The sequence below is a fragment of the Trachymyrmex cornetzi genome, unplaced genomic scaffold (genome assembly GCF_001594075.2).
Source record: "Trachymyrmex cornetzi isolate Tcor2-1 unplaced genomic scaffold, Tcor1.1 scaffold396, whole genome shotgun sequence".
NCBI classification, from domain to species: Eukaryota; Metazoa; Arthropoda; class Insecta; order Hymenoptera; family Formicidae; genus Trachymyrmex; species Trachymyrmex cornetzi.
This window is the reverse complement of record NW_017298703.1, coordinates 983,258-1,008,676: the sequence shown is the minus strand read 5'-3', so window position 1 is coordinate 1,008,676 and position 25,419 is coordinate 983,258. Positions and strand designations below refer to the sequence as shown.

Sequence of the window (25,419 nt, the reverse complement as noted above, 5' to 3'; positions counted from 1 at the left end):
GTCCTGGTGCTATCTAGTCGCGAATATTAAAGCACGAACACGGACAAACACATAAACAGTCGAGAAAATAGTAGTATGCACTTGGGAATGTCTTAATATCACCAGCAGGCGAGTTAAAACGTTTTCGTGATTTAGAATAAACACGGATTCCATCGAGAAACATATTTGTAACAGAAATTTAAATCTTAGTACGATTCTGATATCAATTTTCAGTATCGTTAAAAGAAACACAAAGTGTGTAAGCAAACAATTTTTACTTCATTAAATTTCACATATGATTCTTTAAACAATTTAATGTCTATCTCTTTTTATTAAAAACACAAAATGTTCTTATAGCAAATAACTTTATCAATTATTTTATAGTGCAAATAATAAAAATACAAAGTGTAATTTTTTTACTAAGAAAAAATAATTTTAAATTGATTCGAGGAAATAATAGACAAAATTTATGAAAATTATTTACTTACATTTTGTACGCTTTATTCCAAATGCTGCGTTTCCATTGTCTGAAAATAAACATAATAAAATATAAACACAAAAATCACGTAACTATACAATAAAAAATATAATTTGCAAAAAATTATACCAATTTCATTTCATGAATTATTAACGAACAAAGCTAGATATAGGAACTGAGGATTATAAGCATATTGAGCTAAACAATTATTTGATAAAAATTGTTAAATATTAATATACATAACTATTGTACAAATTCGCAACGGCAAAAGGGTTATTATATCGTTCGCACATCGGATACATCAAGCTTTTCGTGTCATTTAAAGTGTAATCCTCTTTAATAATCCGCTTATTACGTACAGTAAGCGCTCCTTCACATTTATCTATATTAAGTATACTGTTTGCATGGAGTGTTTCAAATTTTAGATTTCCAATATAAACTATATTTCGAATATAACTATTATTTCTTAAAAGAAATTATTTAAACGAAATTAAACCAAACTCAAATAATAGAAGTTTTGTATGTAAAATATATAAACATTCAATTATAAGCACAAAAGAGTAAGAATAAACTAATTTTTAGAAAAAAACAGCTTTTTATATGATTCATTTATTCCAAACTCATAACATACTTAAACTTTACTAAAATAAATACTTTAGTCGCATTACAGACATTTTATCAATAAGTATTAAAATCTAAATATTATTTAATTCGGAAATAAGAATTCGAGTAATTCCAATGGAATAGAAATAGCCTTATTAAACAATTTTGCCGCTGTCTTTCTTTCTTTCGCTTTAAAATGAAATTAGCTTCGGCATGTTTAATCAAATAAAATTTTTCGCCTAATATATGCTAACTTTATGTCAAGAATTCCTCGAAACCAGACATGGAATGACAAAAATTTTATTGGTATGCCAATATATATATATAACGGGAATTTTTCTCTTTGCCATTATTGCAACCACAAGTAATATATCGTTATTTTAATCGCAAATAATATTTCTCTTTTTCATCGCTTTGTTACCGCGAATACGCGCGTATTATGCGCTGTCATAACATTGTTAATCGCACAATAGAAAGTAATTCTGTACTCGTAGCAGGTGTACTTGCATTAAGACCATCCTTCCAATGACCCGTGGGAGATTCGTTCCGCGCTCTTTTTTATCCGCGCACTCCCGGTCCATTAGCCGATAGTTGACTTAATGCCAGCTCGATCATTCGATTACAGCACGGGACTTTGCCACTCCGTTTTCGTCGTGAAAGTTTCGAGTTCCGCCTCCCGATTAAGTTAAAATGTAATTTCCCTTCGCCCCCTCCACCTTTCCTACTGACGTACCATCAACGAATACCGCCCGCGCGTGTTTCTCTCTCTGATATTTCTTTCTCGCCATAACTCTTTACCTTTCCAGAACGAAGTCGCAAACTTTCGGTGCAATCACTAGAGAGGCTCCTTGCTATTATAACGCTTATTGTTCTTTTACTGCGTGAAATGGGACAGGAGAGGTCGTGCTCGCAACTAGATGAGGTCAATCAACCACTGGTCCCTATCAAATAAAACTTACTCTTTTTACTGCTGAATGATAACAAAGAAAAGAAATGGAAGGGAAGTATCAGGAAAATTTTTATCGCTATCTTTTTTATCTATAAATTTTTTGATCAATTTAGAATGGATTTTTCTCTAACAAAAATGTTGAGATCGTATTTTTTACGTCACTCCAATAATTTTTAAAAGATAAAGAAGTATAGAATGAAATTTACTATGTAATAAAAAAAATATAATATTTTTTTAAATGATCATTCGGGAATTTTTTAATTTCACCAAAAATGAAAGCTTATTTACAATTAAGTAGTTGATAATATATAAAAAATTTTTATTAAAATATACTGATTCGTAACAAAACTCTCAGATATTGAGAGACTTTATTTTTTACTTTTAGTATCTCTATTCAAGAGATATAATTCAACTAAAAAATATCTAGTTAATTGTTGTACGAACAAATCACTTGGAATAATTTTAAGCATGGCAGCTATGACAAAATAATTCTACGAAATATTCAATCAAGAAGCGACAAAATGAATATTTATAACAAGAGGTAATGAAATACTGTGCTCTTCTTACTATCTTCTGTCAAGTTTTATCATGAAATTTCAAGACAGTAAGATTCTCCAAGTGAACAAAATTACGGGAGATAAACGATACATTGAAAGAGTTACCAAAAACAAAAATAGTAGAAATAGAATTTTTATAATAACTATTTTCGAAACGAAATAATGTGAACGCACGTAATTATTTTAAATAAAATAATAAACAATTTGTATTTTGATGTTGATTGAAGACAATAATGATTAATTAAGTAAAATTAATTTGTTCGTGTAACTTGTTTCATATTTTTTATTAATTATACGATGCAATTTATGTTTATATAGAATCTTGCGTTAGACAGAAAATAACATGCTAGTAATTTCAAGTAATATGTTTCGTGTAATTTTCAGATAACGAATTAATAAAAAATTCTAAATTTCATTACATATAATAATATGATTTTAATTAATGTTATTTTTAATATCAATATACCAATATCGAGACATCTATATCCTTTGGTATTCAATTTAATAACGCAAAATAATTAAATTTTACGCTGTTACACTAAAAAGATAATGTTATATTAGTAGCATTTTAATTGAAAATAATCTTGTTAATTCAATAACAGTGTTAATGAAATAAAATTTTATTAAAACAAGAACATAATGTATTTATTTCGTTAATAGTGCTATTGTGAAAATTAACAAAATTGTTTTCAATTAAAATAATGCTGTTTATAACATAATTTTTTTCGGTATAACAGGACGAAAAAAATTAACTCTTTGTATTTTTTAATAATTAGTAATTATTTTACATTAACTTATTATTCTAATAATTTTACGATTGCAGAATTAATCAAGCATTTATTTCGACATGAGATGATCGAAACGTCGATCAAAATTTCCGTTTACGGCAGTAGTCATGTGCGAACTGTACGTCGACACGCACGATAGGGTTTTGGGAAACATGAGAGCTGTATGGGAATCCCTGGAAATTTATAACCCGGTACGGCCGGTTTTTTAATGTCATACGCGTCGCGATTTACGCGCGAATGCATGAAACCCGGCTACTGGTCGCTTGGTTCGATGGTCGTCGCCGCAAACGCGCTGAAAATCATTGGGCTCGTTGCGTTATCGATCCCCGATGTCGAGGCTATCGAGCGATTGCTTATCGCTTTCATCCTGCGAATCGTATACGTTTTTTTCTCGTTCATTGAACATTGTCGACACGATAATCATCGGAATAGTAAAAAGTTCCGTAGTTGAACGCAAGCGAAAATTTATTAAAGAGTATATTTTAGCCTGTCCTCGTCCCAGACATATTTCAACCTCCCTCTTCACTTGATCTGCATTTCCCTCTCTGTTCCTCTTTCTAATTCTTGTTATTCCAAATGAGTACCCGCGTTGCGCGTTAACGTGCCAAGCTGTACCACAAGTCACGCTTCGTTTTATTGAAACACTAACTTTCCATTCATGGATGGGCTGTCGGAAATTGCAAGTAAATTCTTTATGACTGGCCGGCATGGAAGCTACAATTCAACGTTTCAACGAGGCCCACCGCTTCGGAGAGTGGGAATGAGTCGTTACAAGAAAGAACAATGCGCGATTGCAAGAGAAAATTTTCAGTACTGTTGCGATTTTATGAATGTTGTACTCCCATCGCGAGATGATGGACGCTTGATATATCGCATCAATAGTCTTCGATTAATACCATAAAAGTTTTTGGTTAACTTTAACATTTTTTTAAAATCGTTTTTTGCATTGCTTGTTGTTTGTAACATTTATATCTACACTATTAGACATGAAAAGAGCAATGGTAACACAATCTCTTGTGTGAGTTAAATAATTATACTTTGTTATTTTTAACTTTCATATACGTCAAAATGTAAATCAGTCGATTTCTGCAGTCGAATTGTTTAATTTGAAAAGTAAACAGCATCCATATTAACGTATGCATACACACACACACATTTATTGTTAATAAATAAACTAAATTTGAATAAAATTTAATATATTTCTTGAGTTAAATTGTTCAATTCCATTGTTTTAGTTAAATTAACGACATATTGAAATAATTGAAAAATAACTCGAATTGGGTAATTTGACATTCGATTTGATATCATGAATTTAATAGTGTAACAGCGAAAAGTGAACGAATAGATGATACATTACTGTTAAAATCATAATATCAAATTATATTCGATTTAAATTATTTTTAATAATTCCTGTAGGTCATCATTGCGTATTACATCATTAATTTAACTAAAACATAGGAATTAAACAATTTAATTCAAAAAATGCAATTTTTAACTAAAATTTAATTTATTACTTATTAAGAGAGTACGTTAACTATATTTACTTGGAAATTAAGCAATTCAATTATAGAAATGGGTTAATTAAGTGTGGTTGTCTTTTAACCACATGTTTTGTATGAAAATAAAATATTTTGACACGCACACGAAAGTTACAAATAACAAAATGTCATTTAACTCAAGGAATTGATTTAAATTAATCCTTTAATATTTTAACAGTAAAATTATATATTATAATGATATAACTAAGATATCGAATATATCCGTGTATATAGTGAACATATTTAGGCACTGGCCACATGTGGAAAACAGGTATCATATTCCCTGGAGAGAGATATAAATGATACTTAATATAACATAAAATATTTCCCTATAGTTATGTATACGTAGGTAAATTAATTGTATTTTTGTACTGACGCGGCAAAAAGAAGATGGAGAAAGGAAGTGCAGATGAACCGTTAACGAAGCGAATGCTTAAAAGGGCTTCGAATATTCTCTTAGTGTAAAAAAAAAAAAGAAATTAGATTTTAAATATAAAGCCTGTTTCTGTGGACACCACCAAGCGACTGACCGTCTCCTTTGACGAGGATGAAAAACGGTGGACGAACACGCGGCGCGTATACCGCTCTTTTCACTGAATTCTGCATGCAAAACACTTTTTAATTAATCCGCGAAATATGCAGTTTAGAGCGACTGACGCAGCGCGGGGCTCCGCCAGCGCGTCTAATGGTAATGGAATTCCAATTAGAGTTTGAATTCTTTATGGACGAACGCGGAAATGAACAAACATCGGCCGATAGCGATGAGCATCAAAGCGTGTAGCGAGCGGCTGTTACGCCCGCATTTAATTAGCTCCTTGCCGTACTATCGAGCGGGTTGCACTTTCGGCGCGGCGGCAACCGACACCGCAACCGGCTGCGTTATCGCGTTAATTACCGAGGTGATGGAGTGGCAACACGTCAAACAAAAGTACGTTTTTTTACATTTGAACATTTTTTTCTACAATGTTTTTACACTATAATTATTACGTGTATTATTTCTTGTGAAAAAAATTTGTTTCCGAATTCAATTTGCAATTTCTTTCTTAATTTTCGACATTATTTATTTTGATTAAAACTCCAAAATAAAAATTCTATTAAAGTACATTTATAAAATTACATAAACTTTTGTTTATCTTAATTGTAACATTTTACAAGTAGGACGAGAGAGAGAGAGAATTCTTTAATTTAATTTTTTAATTAAAAAATTAATTATTTAATTTAATTTAACGTCACAAAATCGCTATGATTACAAAATTCATCGCATCATTTACAATTTTCGTCGTATATTACCGATACAGAGAGGATTTGTCTTTATTTCTATTACCTTCGTGCATGAGTAAGAATACCATGGGGCGTGATTTCGTCTGTGAACCCCTAATTACGGCAGGAACACGCACGATGCATTGTAACATCGACAAATGTTTAGTTGACACACTCTGCGTGGGACACGAGAACCACCGCTTCATCGCGCGGCATCGAAATTTCGTCAAATTTCAGCAACCGGGCCGATGATTCGCTGCCAATATCAATGCTCGGCAATTCAATTAATTTTCAGCTAAGCGTATGAATTATATCGAATGCACAGCGACGACCGCTGAGTTTGTCGTATCGGTGGCTTCCCAATTAACACTCTGCTTTAATATCGCATTGCGTTTGGTATCGAACTATTTCATTCTCAATATTCTAACTTTATTTTAAATAGATGAAAAATTAATAATTAATTTATTTTAGTTAACAAAATGTTTAATGCCAAAAATTAGATAATTAGATGAGAATCGTTGAGAGAAAAAGTATTACTTTCTTCTAACGTATTCTGCGAATATTTGCAGAATTTTTATATTAACTATAATTATGTTTTAAAAATGTCTTTTATGATTAACACAGATTTTTAATATAATATTTTTAAATATAATTTAATATAATTTTAATATAATTATTGTTTGTTTGAAAATAATGCAGATATTGTATTCGTAGAATCCGTTGAAAAAAGTAATATACACTTTCTCTCAATGATAGATTCTGTAATCATAATTACATTTAATTTGTAGCATTATAAACATTTCGATAATTAAAATAAATAAAATATTATGATTTTATAAATCCGTTTGTTACATTCATTAAATATTGAACGATTATTATAATAGATCGCATTAGAGAGATACATACCAAAATTGTTGTGTACAGGAAATTTAACAGAAATTGTGTACAGAAAATTTAACAGGGTAAAAGATATATATTATAGAAGCAGTATGAATAATCGGGCACGCTTAACCGATCATCGAAATCTCTTCTCGCTCAATGTAGCAGACTGATCGATTACAAGGTTAAAAAATTAATCAAACAATTATCTTTGTATACTCGGCGATGGTATTAAAAGCCATAATTATAACAATAGCAGTGGAATATTTTCCCGATGAAAAATCGATCGGGAAGTCGGTTTATTTCACAGCGGTTCGATATTTCGTTTCGCAATAACATCGGACGGTGTCTCTTTGTCAAACGACGATAAATGCGGCAACTTGTCGTAATTACGTACCGCACCCAAACGTGTTTATCGTTCCTTGTTACATTTCGCGAATAGTTGAACGCATTCGTTCATTTAATTTAAAAAACTGGTGTGTCACGCGCGTCCTCGAAGACCCATATTTTTTATCGATGTGGTGCATGTATAAACACTATAGATCGAAACGAATATGTCGGTGGCAATCATAAACGTTATTCCATTAGCGGTATTAAAGTTTCAAAAACAGCTCAATAAAAACGTTCAATGAAGTTATCTTTTATAAGGATAATGTTTAACTAATTTGAGGGAAAGTGTGTGGAACTAGCTTTTAATTGTCAAAGAAAACAACACATTTTTATAAATATTTACATATAATCCTTATAATATTCTATTATTCTATTAATTTGACAGCCATAATTAAACTGTAGAAGATGTTACGTTTGTTTATATAATTTTCACTGTTTGAAATAAATATTTCATTCTGTGAATTGTTTATATTTTGAAAATATATGCCGTAGATATGTTATCATTCTTTTATATAAATATTTTTATGTATATTTAGTTATAATAACTCGATTTTCTCGAATAAAAAATTAGCTGATTGGAGCTAATTGTTATATCTCGATTCAGGAAGATTATTCCAGTGTATCAATTTATCCCTCCCAGACTAATATTTAATAACTAATTTAAGAAAAATCTGTATTAACATATTTTTATAAGTTTTAGAGTATTGTATCTCAAAATAAATGTTCTATATGAAGTATTTTATGTTTCATCATAATCTTAAATTTATTCTTACGTATACACGTTTGAGATAATACATTCTAAATAATATAATTTGTCCAAATTTAGTGACAACTTACTTATTACAATAGGATAAGTTGTTACAATTTACCTACTGACAGAAATTTCATTTGTCAATGTTCAAAAATATTGACACAAATTAGAAAAAAATGGAATCTCTAGTTAAAGATGTGAATCAATGTAAACACTCATTGATTTAAATGTATACATTACAAAAAATCGAAAAAATTTCTAATAAAAAATTGTAACAACTAGCCCCGATTTTTCCTGATGTTCTTAAATCGACTCTTGTTTTAGATGTCATGAGTTCGGCATAAATAAGTATTTAAATTAGAGAGAGAGAGAGAGAGAGAGAGAGAGAGAGATGAGAGAGTTGGTGTTTGTATTCGATGTCATCAATTATCGCTATGAAAAGGACTCAAATTCAACATCAAAATGTCTGCAGTTAATTTCATTTAAGTACACATTCTAATTATTTGCAAATTACATCTTATTGCCTTATTATATATAATTTACACACTAACAACTGCTCATATTGGCATCTCATTTGTATAATTTATCCTTGAAACCATAAATATTATTTAATTTATTGTAACAAATACTTAAAATTCTTTATAAAATATATTTTAATTACTGAAAACCTGAGTTATGTACTTTATTGAGGTTAAATTTATTTATTTCTCATCTCTAATAATTTATCTAAATTTATCTATTATTACATATTTTGCTGTAATAATGATTAATATAAACAGAAATAATTAAAAACAATTTTTCACCACGTTAAAATATGGCAAGAATAATAAAATTAGAGAAATACCTTTGTGTCATATTTCCATGCATTTTATCCCGTTAAATATTTTGTTTACGACCGATATGATTTTTACATCTTAATCGACATTGATGTATGAAAAACTAATTATCGTGATACGTAAAATGAATCCATATACTGCGCATCCCATCGATACCGTTAACGTTTCATGTGAATTTCATATGGAAATACATTCGAAGTATCTGTCGCAGTAAGCAATTATATACAGCGCAATAAAAAGTTTACGGGCACCGCGCACACGTATGTACACATATTACATGCACAGGTATAGTCAACAATGGAGTTACGGCGACGCGTCATAGATAAAATCTGCATTGCATTGTTTTATTCATCGAACCGTTTCGAAACAGATCAACGATAGTAAATCATGATGACTGCGTTTATGAATCATTATAATTTTACGGCGTGGGCGTCGCGACACCGCAAGATTTTTATTGTGAGATTTTTATGCACGCATCAAATCAAGTTTCTTATATATTTTCTACATTACTTTTAACAAATTCCTCACAATATTTACAAAAACTGTTTACATTTTGTCGAAATAAAATATGGTGAATTTCATTAAATAGAATATTATAAAACAAAAACGCACGCAAACAGGATTGAAACATTCGAGGCTACTATTAGTATTTTTGCAAAAAAAAACTGGACAACTTTTTTCGTTTCTCGAGTGTTTCCATCATTATACAATTGCATACGTGTACGGATATTTCCGGCAGAGAATAAATTTTTTATTTTTCGCAAAATGTGTGACTTTTCAACGATTGGCTTCTGGACTGTATAGTCGACGCACCAATCATAGTAACTCGAAATAGGTAAAGTCGCGGAAATGGCCGAATAGTTTCGCATTTTTTTCATTTCAGTTACGTGCCGCACAATTCCTGCGGTCTCATAAATCTCTCTCGCCCTATGTCGGCTATACGGCGCAGCGTCCAGTGTAATCGTCCATTACGTACTAGACTCTCGTCGAACGACGACGGCACCTCCATTTGTTCTTCCCGTAAGGGTGTATCGGGTGTATTGCCAAGAGAGTCTCATCGTTTCTTCTTCTTCGTTTCCGAGTCTATTCGACCAGTAAGGATCGAAGAGAATGGCATGTATCGTTCCCTCTTTTTTCTTTTCATGGCAACATACGGGAAGATACGAACATTGTAAATCTGCGACATTGTAAATCTGCTTCGTTCCGACCAGGATCTTTTTCGTATTATTGGATATGTTCGAAGAAGCATGACATACTTGAACATCAGATATATTTCGCGCATTAAGAAATATCTTTTTCATAAAATATTTTGATCAATTTGATATAAATATGTAGAATAACTTCAAGTCTTATTTTTTAAATAATTAATTTCAACTATTACATTCTCTACATCCGAAATTAAAAATATAAAAAAATATAAGAAATATTTACTATGTGTCAGCTATTAAAATAAAGTCTCCGTTCAAATAGGTATATGCATTAAGTACGCAAGAATGGTGTAACAAAATTTTGAAAACTTCTGGACGTGACTTCGTATTCTGGATATTTAAAGCATATAAAAATAAATTCACATTGGAAAGATGTAAATGTGTTAGTGAATTTATAACTTAAAAAAATATAAAATAGACGTTCAAATTCAGTGGAAATGTAATCTTTCTATTTGTTTTCGTTTTTTATTTTTCATCTTTTTCACATATACTTTGTTATTTATTCTAATTGCATCATCATTAGTGATTTAATTTATCGTCATTACATGTAAAAGGGATTATTCATATTTTATAAATATCCAATTTAGTTAAACGATAGTTCAACTCGGCAAAAGGAAGGTACGTAGTAGATTTAGTTCTCTCAAAGGCCATCTTATCTTCGCACGGGATCTTAGCAGACATGAATATCAGTGAATATGATCTCGCGATACGCGTGCGCGGGACACAAGTGAAGGACTGTGCTGAAAATTTCCCTAAAAATTTAATCCGCCGGCCGGAAACGGCGGCAGTGAAACGAAGAACAGCAGGACTACATTAATTAGACCCACAATTACGGTAATGGGAGAGTTCGTGCGTTGCAATTATCGTAGCGCCACGAAGGCAGTTAATTAAGAGAAATTCAATTAAGCCCTTTCGGCCACGCGAGTGAGCGTTCGCGGCGAACAAGAGAGAGAAGTGTATCCCGTGATGCGAGCTTGCGCGCGCGTTGGCCACGAAGCCGATTTTCCCGCGAGAAAATCCACTTCTCCCCCTTTTTTCCAACCTCCATCGTCCCACGCGGCGTCGGTAATTCCACGCCGATTCGATTGGCGTGCCGTTTGTCTAGTGCGGATTTTTTTTCGTCGCTCCGATGAAGAAACATGGACGGACGGGAAAACAAGTGGTTTTGTGGTGATTTCCAGCAGATATTGTTGAAACGGGCTTTTTCCACACTTGAAAAAAAAAGGTCATCAACCCTTCAGGAGAAAGGAAGAAACCCTTCACTGATAATGATCCTTTCTTGTGTGTATAATATTGGAAGATCATGAAGATCATGATATTATACAAGTTACTAATGCAAATTTAACCATTATATTACGACAATTCTAATGTATTTACAAACCTACAGGTTTTAAAATGTTGCCCTGCAGATGGAAACGAAAATTTAATAAATAATGGCACAACTCTATTTTGCACTATTTCTAGATATGAAATTTTAAAAATAAAAAATTAAAAAGTCGTGAAAGCGTCGCTTTTAACAGATCGAACAGATGCTTTGATAAATGCGACCAGTCGCCATTAAAAATGCATGATTACTAGATTTATTTTTATGTTTCTTTCCTTTCTTATAAAAAAAAGAACACCATTATATTACACTAAAAAAATAACATTATTATATTATATTATTACGAAAAAAGAATATGATATCGTGAGTTTTTATAATTATTTGTCACATTAAAAATAAAATTATATGAATATATAGTTTTCAGTTTAACCCTTCGTCACACCTATTTCATGTCTCGCAATTGTCACATTGGGTCAAATTATCTTGATTTTGAAATATAAATACAGTTCTAAAACTATCCGTTCAATTTAAACAAAAAAAATATGAAACATACTTTAAACATTATAAAATATATTTTATTAATGACAATGTAACGAATCAAATGACAATGTATTTAAAAAATTCTTAAAGAAAAAATAAATTGTAATATAAAGAAATAATAATTTTTTTATTTTTAACTTTTTAAGCTAAAATTTGTGAATGATACTAAAATGTGATACTTTGAAATAACAAAAATACGTCTCTCTGTGCGTTTCAAAAAAAAATTTATTCAGATATCTGAAGAGAATCTATTTTCTCTTCAAACAGCTGCTACACATGTACTGATGCGTTTTTGAATAGTCGAAGTGTCTCAACCGACAGAGGAGTCTTCAAACTTTCGATAGATGTTGCATGAATTTCCATTATAAACTACGTTTTAAAGTTACATAACCCGAAATTTAAATTATGAGTTTATTTGACCCTACATGACACTAAAGGATTAAAAGTTTTTATCTTTTGATTTCTGTTTTTAGTCTACCTCCTCAACAATAAAATTTTATTATTTGAAATAAAGGAAAATTGAGTCTTGTGTGCAGAGCGCAGCTGAAACGGTCCTTTCATTTGACGGTAGCCAAATAAACGACGCGTCCGCGTCTAACTAGGTCTGTACAAAGTCGCATGTTCGTTGCAGTTTCACTGAATTTACAGATATTTTGCGACTCGAGGGACGTTAAAACGATGATATTTCGGATGCCGAAACAATCGCAAAACGAAGGTAACAAACCGCTCATTCGTATCACGTAATAGGTAATGTCATTCGCGACCGAGCCATCACGGAGTTCCGCGTAACTAATTTTGTCGTTTACGAAAACGCGAACGTCAGCTTGCATTGGCATCGAAACGTGAACGTTACCTTAGATGACCAGGGCATTTGTGTGGGCAAACATGGAACTCTGGGGACGTAAACAGCGAGTGCAAACCAAAACTAACCACCATTCGTAATTCTATCGGTATATACTATACAACAAAGACCAATAAACGTTTTGTCTTAATAAAAGTTATCTGCGTGATGTCAATGCGTTCATACAATCGAATTTATCAAAAGTTTCTGTCTTATATGACATTTAAAAAATCTCCTTTTCTTTAAATCTTTTTTCTAGATATTAGCAATCTAGCTTTTATGTTATTATTGTAATATATATATATGTATATATACACATATTGCTCCCTTGCTTTAAAAGTGACACAACTCAAATTAAGTTTTTAAAAAAATTAAATTTTTTAAGAAAAAGAGAAAGCAAGCTATTTTTCAACCTAACAGAAAATTAATAACTAATCAAATAAAATCAGTGAAAAATGTATTTTTAATATACTCAAATGTCATTTTCATTTTAAACGACACAACCCTTAAAACACCATCCTTCTTGGGTTGTAACTTTTTAAATTTTTTAGGAAATTAAGTTTTAGTTTTAATATGATTGATAGGATAATATTCATTTAACTCATTCATGATAATAACTCAAAAATCACGTTTTTTAAGTTGCGTCATTTTTCACAAAAAAGTGATATTTTAATATGTAATGTATAAATAACGTACAATAATTATAATTAGCTAAATTAACTAATAAAAAATGGATTCTAAGACTATTTTTCTTTTCATTTTCTTTTCTCTCTAAGAGAGTTTCTCAAAGGAATAAGAAATATAAACATAAATAAAGAATAAGAAGAATATGTGCAATTATATATGAGTCTCTTCGAAATAGACTCTATTTGCTCGCACGAGTTCATTTCTTCTTCTTGGTTTCTTAATGCTGCCAAAAGTTTTAGTGTACACTTGGGGAAACTCGCTCTCTGAGAAATTCTCGAATTAACTTTGTAACAGAAAACACTAAACGCGCTATGTCAAGTCTTCATGTTCCTTGCAGAATCGTAAACATCCGACAATACTGCAAAAGCTAAAAAAAAGCTTAAACTAAAAAAAAATTTCTCTCGCATCTTTCCCATTGGAGCTTGTAGATTGTTGAATTTTGCATAAGTTTGTTTCCTTCAAATATTTACATTTTTTTATCGAGATAAAGTTTCTTAAGTTAAACAGCTTTTATGTAGATACATCTATGTATGCGAATTTAACACTAACGAATTAATCAATTTCCTTCGTCAAATGAAAATCTAAACGTCATCTTATACTGTCAGGAAAGTGTAAACGTTTGCCTCGTTGGATGAATCTGCCTGAAGCAATGGTGATACTCGTGACAGACACAAACGTCTTGTTAACGTCAAGCATGACACGAAACGCGCGGGCGGCGATATGCAACTTGACAAAGTCAGTTTGCACAGATACGAGTGTAAAATATGACTCCTCCGTTTGGACGTTGGTGCAACACAAACATTGATTAGAGTAGTACGACTTGAAATCTACGTTTATTTCAACCGTATATATTCTCTTAGCTCTACTATATTAATTCTATTATCACACACTTTGAAATATTAAATTTAATTAAATATGCAGAGCTTACTGACTTGACAACAATCAAACTGTACGGCATTATACTTATGCAAAATACGCAAGTTATATATAATTCCATCTAACACTACATCACGCTTACTTCGAGCAAAAGTCTGTTTTCCTAGATTAATTTCCACAAACAGACATGTGTCGCACTCGCAATTGTGTGACAATGTAAACGTCGCGTTATCAGGGTAAGGAAAAGGTACGAGACTCAAATGGCCCGTTAATATAAGGCGTGACGTGAAATAAACAGCTATACGATGGATGGTCGCTACGGCGTTCTCAAAGAAGAAAAAGAACTAACGGTTGCTTGGCAAGCTTCGTTCGATAAACACCACGCTAGAATACTAATTTTTCTGACATGTATCTCTAATCCTCCGAGGCCAAGCCCAGTTTTTACTCTTCTCATATGCACTTAAAACCTCTTTCTCCCTTGTGACTAAATGTCATTAGATCTGTGTACGTACAATAATGATATTACGTTATTAGTTCTCGGAAGATTGATTCGTACCAATCCCTTGGACGTTTTAACAGGAAAAAAAGTTTTAATGCATAAGTTAATTGTATACATTATAATTGCTTTTTTATTACAATATATTTTTAAGCTTGATCAAAGCTATTTCAAAAAGTATAAAATTATGATTAAAAAAATATAGAAAAATATAATAAGACACACTATTAATTAATTCAAATTTTTTTGTTATATGATTTCCACAGTTAATTAATTTTTTTTAATTAAGAAAGATTATAAAGAGAAAAATATTGAAATAAAAGTGTAATAAAAGAAATAATAGAAAATGAAACAAGAGAAAAATAATAAATGATTACAGCATACTTTAGTATTTTTATCTTCCTCTTTTTGTTTGTTGGTTGACATCGAAATATTTGATGCAGTTTTGTTAAATATTAACAACACAATTAATCCATAATAAATCATATACCGTTTTGGCAATTTCGAAGTAAATATACCAATTTAGATGCTAAACTGCATCTGATTGCAAGATGCTTATGCATTCCTGATCACTGCAGAGCCAATAATAACACATAAAGGTCTATTGAAATATAAATAATAATATATTTAGAATAAAATTCCTATTAAGGATCTCTTTCACCAACCTCGGTTAAGCTAACCGACGGTTACATAGAGCTCGTTCAACGGATTCTTGTAACCATCGATTAACTTAACCGAGGTTGGTGAAAGAGACCCTAAGAAATGAAATTAGAATTTCTCGATGGAATCCATAGAAAATGCTTAAATTGTGTTTATGATGCGGCCTCATTCACGAATTCTACGTATATGCGAATTCGAAAAATAAAATGCGATATTATGAAATACAACTGATTTGGCAATTCTTCCTACACTGCATAGTATCGATTGCACATAACGTTTAAGCGTTTCAGCTCTTTCACGTGTGTCTAGTCGATTAAACGAAGATTTAACGACTAAAACGAGAAAATGTAAAACAGAAAATGTAAGACAGACAATAGATTCCACAAAACTATACTGATACGTTTATTTAAATACATATTTGGCTCGAGGTGCTGTCACGCGATTAGTTTTTTGTATGATATATTTTTAATACAATCGTAGGATTAAGTGCTCCCAAATTTTATCTGCTCTTTGGCAAATTTGTTGATTAGATTTTTAATCTTATTAACGAAGCACGCACACAAATGAAACACGTCGTAGGAACGTTAATCCATTAGCGCGATCCATCTTGACGCGAGTAGTTCACGTCAGGAACGTTGATGCGATGCGCAAGTTAAATTTCAAGTTGACTGTCTTAGCTCGTAGGAGCTAGTCAGTTCGTCCTCGTGGCTAATTAATCCGATGTTAATTGATGCCCATCTCACGCTCTTGTTTCCAGCGGATGCAAATAATTGAGATTTCGAATTTAATAACAGGTATGAATCATTTTCACGAGAAATCATTTGCAGTAAGTGTTAGTTCTTAGTCGGCGCGAATGTGATTTCTGATATCTCTAAATGCCAATTTTCGTCTGGTATCTTGGCGAATAAAACGTCAATAAGGTATACCGAAAAAATCAATGTCCTACTTGCGTGGAAAATTCACATATTAATCCAGATATTTTTACACTAATTTAAATAACGAAATTATTATACAAGGTAAAATATAATAGACAAATGTTTGATGTACATTAAAAACATGTGAGGAAAATGTTAATATAAAGTTATATCCCCGTTGTGTGTGGGATATCCATCTCGGAAAGATGAAACTTTTATAGTAGAGTAATATATAAAGTTTTATTTTTACTCACTTTTATTTCTCATTCGTTATATCAAAAAAATTAATAACATTAATTAATTAAAATTATTAGAATCTTTTTACAATTTAATTTCAATTTCGTCAGTTTTCAATTTTCTATACAATTTAATAAAAAATAGGCACATTTAATAAACATTTAATTGTAGTAAACACAAGTTAAAGAAAATTACATCCCCTTCTCTATTCATCCGCAAATCACGAAATTGAAAAATCCTATAAAGTTAGTATAAAACATAAATTACGCCAGCGTCACTTGTTGATCGTAGCCTAAATAGGCTGCGGGACGCAATAAAATTTGCCTTGCTAATACGTTTTAATTGAACGCGCGATTTAATCGATGCGAATGATGATAATTATTGGAAAATTGAACCACCAATTCACTGAAAATAATCTTAATAAGCGTTGCAGGAGGAAATCTTTTATATATATCCCTTAGATTTAATAACAAATTTATGCGAAGACTAATAAAATTTTAAGTCGTTACATGATAAGCCGTAGAAATAATTATTTGATTAGAATTCGTCTGTTTTTAAATAGGTTGAATACAATAAGAGAAGAAGTATAGTCCTTTTTTGATCATATCCTTAAATAATAATTGATAAAAATTAGTTCTAAAAATTAGTTTAAAAGAAATCTACATTCCACCATTTTTGCCGGTAAAACCAATATCTTTTAATTGAAAATTAGAGTTTAATCAATCAAAACGAAAGGGATTAAAATTAAAATGATCTGATTGGTAAAATTCTAATCTCTAATTCACAATCCTCAGTATCGATTGCTTAGTGTGATACGAGCTTTAACCTAATAATGCGCAATCTGCAGTCCGCAGGCTACATACAGTCCTATGATATTTCTACGACCTATCGGCTCATAGTAAAAAATATAAAATCATATTTTCTATGCAAATAAAATAAACATTATAGCCCGAAAGATTTTATCTATTTCTAAAAATGGCCTTTTGAAAATAACTCTTAAAAAAGGTTGCGCATTACTACCTTAAGCGATTGATCCTTAAATCTTTTCAAAGGTTTTATTAAAAAAAAGAACAAGTAAAAAAAGCAAAGTTTCATCTTAAAACTTGGATGTTCGATTTAGAAAATCCCGATAATACAAAAAGATTTATTCATATGAATTCGTGGCTTTTTAAATCAAATTTACACGCAGATAGATAGACAGATGCGTGTGAATGAAGCCGGACATCCCGACATTCTATTGAGATAGGGTGGGAAAAGGGATGACGAAACCGTCGTTGTTTGAGTTCCAATTTGCGTTTAATAATTGCATTTGATTAATATTCATTGGAATGCAAAGCGGTTTGGTGAATTCAGCGACAGAGTCGCTCACACACTTGCGAAAGGAAATAGGAGCCGACGAGTTGGCATTTTCACGAACTTTTGACATTGTCCCGCCGTTTCCGCGTCTCGCCGGCGTGTGGACAAAGATAATAAATCGAGGTCAACGTCGTGTCTTCCACGCGCTCTGAGCCTGCAAATGATAATGGCTTCAGACTGCGCGCGAAATGCGACTTATTTATGAGAAAGGTTTCGAGTACACGTCGATTCGCGTTATTCCGTGCTCCGATTTTTTTTTCTAAAGCATCGCTTCGCTTTCTTCGTCAAACGAAGCGCAAATATAGGACAGTACCGAGCGAGAGAGCGTTCATCCCCTATGTAATACCACGGGGCGTTTCACGAGATTTGCATCAAACTCCAAAAGCGCATTCTCTGACGAATTTAGCGGCGATTTTTCCTCGAAAAGTTAGTGTGATGCAATATCTTTCTTTGTAACTTTTGACTTTTCGACATTATGTATTCTGGCAACTAAGCCTCAGATTAATATTCTGTTAAAGTGAACTTTAATAGAAGTTTATCGAGGAGCAAGGTTTTGTTAGCTGTTTGGATCCCTGCAGCTTATTTCGTTCAAAGTTTCAAAAATTTAACATTCTTGATAATACACATTTCAAATACAAAATACGTTTGTTAATAAAGAATTTATGGAAAAACAAAAATTCGTTATCCAATAAAATAATATCCAAATATAATCACGCAATGTCTATGTTCAAAATCATTTAGTCTTAAGAAACTGTGGTTGTAAAAAGAGCAAATTGAAAATATTCAAACTTACAAGTGACTGAAAGTAGAATGGAAATATTTTCTACCTTATCTTTGAGAATAAGTACACCTGCGAACACACACGGGTGTCGACACACAAGTGCATTGGGAATTGTGAATACACCTCGAGAGAGCAAAGGCTATTTCCAGGTTCGCGATCTAACGAAACAAAAGGAATTTACAATGAGCAAGTTCCGTCCAGTGCCAAAGCTTCAATCGTAAATCGAAAACTTTCGTCCCTTTCACATCTCTAGAATCCTATTCGCTAGACACCAACTTTGCTAGCGCATTCTACCCAGAAATCGTCGATCTCCCAGCTAGTAGAAACACCACAAACTAATCAGACTTGACAAGAGCCTAGATACAAGTGGAAGATTACGTCGCAATTCAAGGGATTAGCACTCTCACGTTCTCAAAAAATACGATTGCCTCTATATTTCTGGATCAGTAGAAACACGCGATACAAATCAGACGCGAAACTTTCGTAAATGTGATTTGTACAAATTCAAAAGTCAAATGAGATAGGCATTTTTTTAAAGCTGACACTTTATATTTTTATACTTTTATGAATCAATTAGTTCAAAAATCAATAAGAATATTATTTAATAAATTCAATATATCACGTTTTTAAATATAAATAAAGAATGAAGCATATACATAAGATAATTTTCGAGTTATTAAAAATGGAATTCTGTAAGTTCCGTTTAAGTTTTAAGTAGACCTATTAAAAACAAGTCAAATACATACATCATAGCTTTTATAATACAACCAATAAAATAATACATAGATTATTTTACTAATAATCAGTCTTTAGAAAATAACTTTATAGGTTTTTGTATCATTTAATTTGGAAACTAGTAGAAAGAGCATGTAATATGTCAGACATTCCAAGAAGCAAATAAAGAAGCGCACAAACTAATTCACATTCTTGGATTAAAAAAAACAATGTAAATATATCTCTCTGAGACATCTTCGTAGATATTAAAAGAACGAAACAGACCTCACAATTTTCTGGATGCGAGGACACTGTGCTAAATTAACAATAAGAGAATGGACACTAGCACAGAAAACGACTCTCCTGCATTTCTGTTTCCTAGCCATTAGAAATTACGTTACAAATCAGACACTGCAATTGCCTAAACGCAAGTAGAACATCTCACGAACATCTATAGACACACTCACACTTTCAAATAACATGTCCCTGTACCTTTCTGAGCCAGGTTGATCCACGGACTTGATCCAGATGCTATCACTACTCTCTTGTGGAGAAATTCTTCACCTCTTGTTTCCCCGCACCTTTTTCTTCGTTTTCAAGTTGTCGGTTCAACGTCCTTATCGTTCACGATGAGAAAGGATTTCGTTACCCTTCCATCGATCATAAATTCTGAGGGCGGAACGTCCGGAGGTTATCGCGCATATGGCCCATGCATCACCCGCGTGGTTTAGCTCCGCAAAGTAGTGAAACGTCGTCGGATACGCGGGCACGCAGTGATACGAAACGACGTGCGTCGCGACGCCACCGGCACTGGCAGTCGCGTAGTTAACCGAGCGACGGCGGAAGGCGAACTGGACCGAGCGCAGGAGGCTGCCTTTGGCTGCTGCTGCGTTTACCGTCTGGTGGCGGCCGCTTTTGCCGGCGACGAGGACGGCCACAGCGACGACGACGCCGACGCCGATGCTGCTCGCAGCAACCATGGCGCGACGCGGAAGCCGCCGGAGCGCCCTCATCTCTTCCACCCCCTGCGACCTCGGCTCCTCATCGTTTCATCTCACTTCAATTCTCCAACACGTTGTCCTCCTCTCGACCGCCCGGTAGAGCTATCTCCCCACTATTCTATCGATCCTACGGGAGAGGCCCTCTGCGTTCCATTTGCCTCGTTCGAGCGGAGACTGCGAATCGCGCTTGTACTGCCTGGACCGTCGTGAAAAAGGCTGAAGAGGGTCACAAGGAGAAGAGAAGAGAGTTTGTTGAAGGTTAATTCCTTATAGAGTTCTTTCCTTGAGGCGTGAGAAATTGGATTGTTAATGGATCGGCCCGCGTTTATCGACAGGAATAAGCTCGCAAGAAGCTTAATGTTGCGAGCGAACGCGTCGAAAGTGAATTAAGCGTCAATATTGCGATCAGTAAGATACTCTTGATAGCATGATTGAGTACAGAAAAATCCAAGTAATCGTGATCAGCAAAATTAAATATTTTTTTAACAAGAGAATGTAAAATGTGGTTATATCAAAAGTAATATTGAATGCATCTTATTAAATCTTTTAAAAATTAATTTCTACTATAAAAATGGAAGAGAGAATTTTTATTATATTATATCTATCTACATATACAAAACTTTTTTCAAAATGATTTTTATCAATGTATGTTGATATTGCATTTCAGCATAAGCGACATATTGTAAAGTTTGTGAAAAGTCTAATATTAAATTCTGCTATCCCAGAATGTCCTATATATTATACAGAAATAGTAGACCAGCTAGAATAGATATATCGAGCGCATCCACATGTGTAATGGGAAAGGGAAAGTAGCCCTTAGAATCCTCCTCCTTCTCCGTCATGGCGGATTTTCCGATTATATGCTCACGAGAGAATTACAGAATCTGAGCGTTGCAGTCCCGTATATCGTGACGCGCGCTTTCCGATTACATGCTTGTGAGAGAATCTAAGCGCGATATGTATATCGATCTCCGTATTCGCACCCTGCATTAGTGTTACATGTGGTTGCTTGATTTCCATGACACGTTGGCATTAAATCCCCGGTCTCTACGTTAAGCAAGTTAAACTCGAAATTAGAGAGCCTATTGCATTTAACATTAAGTGTGGTATTTTACAGGTGAGTAAATATAGAAGATATAGAGAAATTAATTAAGGAATCATAATACTGTATGTAAATCAAGATTTAATTAGCAGAAAGAGAACAGGAGAAAGAGAGATAACAGGTTAAATATAGAATTTAATAATCGTTTTTCAGTCAATTATGATTAATAAGATAAATTATGATAAATAAGATACATAAAATACTTCGTTTTTTTTTCTATATCAAATGATATAGCAATATAATAACTGATGTTACATTTGTACCATAATACGTTTGACGACTAATTTTTTTATTTTGATCATTTCTATATATTTTAATTAATTAATTGTGATAATTATTGGGTGAACTGATAATAACAAAGTCTTTGCGGTAAAGAAAAATTCAATCTATTACTACTGCAACAAGAAGAAACGTAAACTTAGCAACTAAACTAAAAAACAAAGTAAATAAATGTAGAGAAGATCGAAGCTAATTGTAACATTTTATTTAAAAAACGAATTCCTGTTCTTTACTAGTTTAAAGTAATCAATTCAGAATAGCAACTTTCAAACCATAATTTCTTAATTTTAAAATACTATACGGATATAAAAGATGTTAATCAACAGAAGTTAATAAAAGCTTGCAATATAATTTGCAATTAATAATAATTATTATTACTATAGTTTCATTGTCTTCTTCGTCGTACAATATTCTTTTCACAAATTGTTTTTTATTTTTCAATATTTTTAATTTTCATTTTTTGTGTTCTGCTCTACTTTAAAAGATTATTTTTCAGGCATGTCTGTTTAAAATAGCTAATCTCCTAGTTTTGCGAATAAATTTTTTCCTTCTCAGAGTTGCTTTTGGAAAAAGTTTAACAAGTTCTAGAGAAAACAAAACTTTGTTCATCATGTTTGATTAGGAATGGATCATACAGTTTTACTGTATTTGATGGTAATGGTTTCATATTATTATATAATTCGGTTTTATTTTATAGATTCCTCAAGTCTGTAATTAGCCTTTGAATTATTAATATGAGGCTTATCATTGATTCAATACAATTTAATTTGTCACTTTTAAATTACTCATTTCCTTAATCGGACCTTTTATTTCTGTAATGGCGTTACCAATTTTTACATTTGATTTACTAATTTATAGATGAAAGAATAATGGATTTTAAATTAGTAACCGTTTTACTTTTTTTTTATCATGAATGTATACTGAGCACTGAAGAGGATCCAAATTAGAGTTGAAACGTTTGCAACTGCGCTGTGATAACCATATAACACATCATTTATTGTAATTATACATAGTAATTCATGTACGAATAATTGCGTTGACTCTCATAAGCTTTCTTTAATTTTTAATTTTTAATTATTATTCTAAGAGCTTTATTTATTTTAATTAAGAAAGTACATTATTTGTTATTCAAACATCAATGTATAAAAATTAAGGTTAAAACTACGAAAAAATGTAAAGTTACTTTCTTGCAGTTTTCAATTACGCTCATATAAACACGTCCGACGATAATGCGATTCTATTATCATGCAATAGCTAACGATTTTACAAACTTCTATCCCTTTCTTGCGCTTTTGCATTTTGTTTATAACGTTTTTTATGTAAGTGTTATAATTTATTTTACTTTTAACTGCAATCTCCTCGAATGAAACACATTTTGAATATTATTTTCAGCGCTTCAGTATTTAACGCTGAAGAAAGTTTCGCGGCACAGTAAATTTCAGAATATATCGTTACAGATGAAAGAAATTTTCTTAGCTTAGCGAAGGAATAAAAAAAGTAGAAAAACCGAGTTAAATCGTAACGCTATTATCTCTGAACGTACATTCGACTCCAGCTGAATCTTCATGATAGAATAAATTCCAAAATACGCCAAATTACCTACGGAGGAAAATCAGAGGTCAAAAAAGGAAAGAAAACTTGAAACGCGAAGTTAAGGTGACAGGCGAATTTGCGATATTATTTCCATGAGAAGTATTTGACGCTAACGCACGCTTCGCGATTGAATAAATCCCGAGATATATCGTCTCTAACCAGAGGAAAAATCGTGAGTCACAAAAGGAAGAGAATTTGAGGTATAAAAACGGGGCGCGCACGCGAATTTCCAATATTATTTTCTGAAGAAACGTACATTTTTTACGCTAACGGAACTACGCGGTTGAACTAAAATTCTGTAGTATAGTGTTGCAGGTGAGAAAAGCCGGAAATAAAACGTCAAAATTTCTGCTAATCCAGTAGATTTTCGATAGTCCGCCTTGAAAAAGTACAATTTTGGTGGCACACCTCGTGCAAAAATCACGATCGAGCAATTTTCGAGAATTTTCGTTGGTGCACCGTGAATCTGTCGAAATTTGTAATTCACTTTAAACGACCATAACACATTGCAAAATTGCACATAGTGCAAAAAGACTTTAGAGAACCGCGTTCCATTTAAAAAGAAGTAATTTATAAGTCCTATTTAATTTTTTGTTTTTCTGCAAGATTATTTTTATTGCTAAAATTTTATCGAAAATAATATGCGAAATGTTTGTGCGCAGAACGAAAAACAAAGTTTTCGAAAATTCCTCTTAGATTTAAATAAATTTTCGGGAAAATTATTTACGGAGTAAATAATTATTACTATTACAACGATAATGGTGAATTTTGCGACGTACGTAAATTTTACATTTGTCCTTTAAAACCGGATGTAATAAAGGGAAATGTCTTGGAAAATAAAGCAGTTCTCAAGTACCACCAGAAAGTTGCAAAAGTATAATTACAGGAATTGAGATTTTGTGTTTATCACCGCGCGTGAAAATGAGAGAAGTTTATCACGCGATGTTTCTCGAGTTTTCCGGCTTGCCGAAAGCAGCTAAAGTAGCGACATAAAAAATTAAACTGCTCCTTAGCGCGCGTTGTCTGACGAAGAAAAAAGAAAACTGGGATCTAAATTCAACCGAGTTTGCAATCGACATTGTGTTTTGCCAATGACAGAGAGCCTCCTACATCGCCCCGATGAAGTACGGTTTTTCACTACGATATTTTTGTCGTGACTCTCAGGAAATGATGCTACCGAAAAACGTGTCAGTTGAATGAAAAATTTTCGGCGAGATTGACTGAAGATTTGGAGAACTAATGAAAATATCTTGCATATTTGAAATATATCAACCGCGTTTTCGCGAGATTTCTAACGATTACTGTCATTCTCGTAGTTTTCAAGAGTTTTCTCTGGCATGATATTGGCACAAGTCAACCTGTCGATATGTCACAGTTGAGTGCTCTAATACCATTGAATGCTACGGATTATCGTGCTAGAGAAAAAGAATAAAATATCATCGCCGAAAAAGATTGTGTATCTAGCATATCCGTGTACGGATATATATCTACTCAATTTAATAGCGTGTACTAGTTTAACAACAAATTTTGTAATTGTTGGATACTGTCTCATACGTTGTATAAATATTTTTCAATATCTTATATTGTTGATATAGCTGCATATGACTTAATTTCCATTAACATATATGTAATTTTTAACAATATCTGATTTTTTATAACTTTATCGTTGTCTGAATACGAAATTTCTTATGTTACTAGGTAATTTTTACCCTTATGCCATAACGTGGTAGACTATGCAAGAGGGATCCTTTAAATTTTGTACGAAGCTGTAATGCTATCTTCAAAATTTGCCCGAGAGTACA

At 32.4% G+C, this 25,419-nt stretch overlaps 1 protein-coding gene across 1 annotated transcript in view; it reads right to left on the bottom strand.

The window, feature by feature from the left end:
• Positions 1–25,419, bottom strand: part of KaiR1D (Kainate-type ionotropic glutamate receptor subunit 1D) — a 441,399-nt gene that overhangs the window by 238,507 nt on the left and 177,473 nt on the right. The window contains exon 3 of the mRNA XM_018512220.1: positions 468–506. The gene's annotated coding sequence lies outside the window, so the exon portion shown is untranslated. The remainder of the gene's footprint in view (positions 1–467; positions 507–25,419) is intronic.